The sequence below is a fragment of the Marmota marmota genome, unplaced genomic scaffold, assembly GCF_001458135.2.
Source record: "Marmota marmota marmota unplaced genomic scaffold, marMar, whole genome shotgun sequence".
Lineage (NCBI taxonomy): Eukaryota > Metazoa > Chordata > Mammalia > Rodentia > Sciuridae > Marmota > Marmota marmota.
In genome coordinates, this window is record NW_026000257.1 from 334,626 (window position 1) to 335,671 (window position 1,046).

Consider the following 1,046-nt stretch of genomic DNA (forward strand, 5'->3'; position numbering starts at 1 on the left):
ACTCATAATAGATATTTTACAACCTTTGCCCCTCTCAGAGATAACTTCTAGTACCTGTTCTTTCCTGTGTATGAGTCACACTTTCCTGTTTCACTGTCTGTTAAAAATTTCCTTATTGAAAAATTGGACATTTTAGTTAATATATTGCAACATCTCTTGGTACTATTCGTTTTCTGGGGAGGGTTATTGTGGTTTATTTTTATAGTGACTTGGCTAGACTAATTCTGAAAAGTCCATTTCTTTTGAATATTGAAGTGCTGATATCCTTTCCTCAGATTGTTTTACTTGATTTTTTGAATGACTTTTACACACTAATTAGCTAACGTGGTTTCTTGCAGTGCATGGATGTCTTGAAAAGTTCACTCAAGGAAGATCATTTAATCTGACTCAATGAATCCTATATCCTTTGTGTACTGACAGAAACAGTAGTGGCACATGCTGAGGCCATACTTCTGAATGAAACCATTCTGGTTTGAGCAGATGCTGCAAGAGCAAGAACCCTAGTCATATTTTGCTGGTGGCTCCAGTAGAGCTCCTAATGACCCATCTTGCTATTAGGGGTGCAACAAGGCCAAAAGAAAGGATTCTGTTTTGTTATTGTTGTATGTTTTTGTTTCTCCTTTTTTTGGATTCTGACATTTTAAATTATTTTGAATATAAGTCATTTTTTTTCAAGTGAAGAAACAGAATCAACCTAAGGATGTGGTCTTCCAGGGATACAAGCCAAGTCTTGAGATCTTCAGCAGAGGACACTATAGTACCAGGTGCTAGAAATAGGGTTACACACTCTAAATAGCAACCACTTATCTTCATTTTTCATTAGGGAATAGTCAAAAGTCTTTAAAGGCATGATATATAGAACATCTTGATCCACAAAGGCTAGAATGACCCAAATTATATGCAAGCCAACCTATTGGGAAACAAGATCAGAGCTGGCCCAGGATTGGGTATCAGAGACAGTGCTTATGCTTTAAAAACATACTCCGTGGCTTAAAAAGTTCCTGATCCCTTGTCACTAAGAAATAAAGTAAAAAATATTACAGATG

General features: G+C 36.3%; 1 pseudogene; it reads right to left on the reverse strand.

Annotated features, from left to right (window-relative positions):
- Window positions 1-377: 377 nt before the first annotated feature.
- On the reverse strand, window positions 378-547 carry LOC107160656 (annotated as a pseudogene).
- Window positions 548-1,046: the final 499 nt, after the last annotated feature.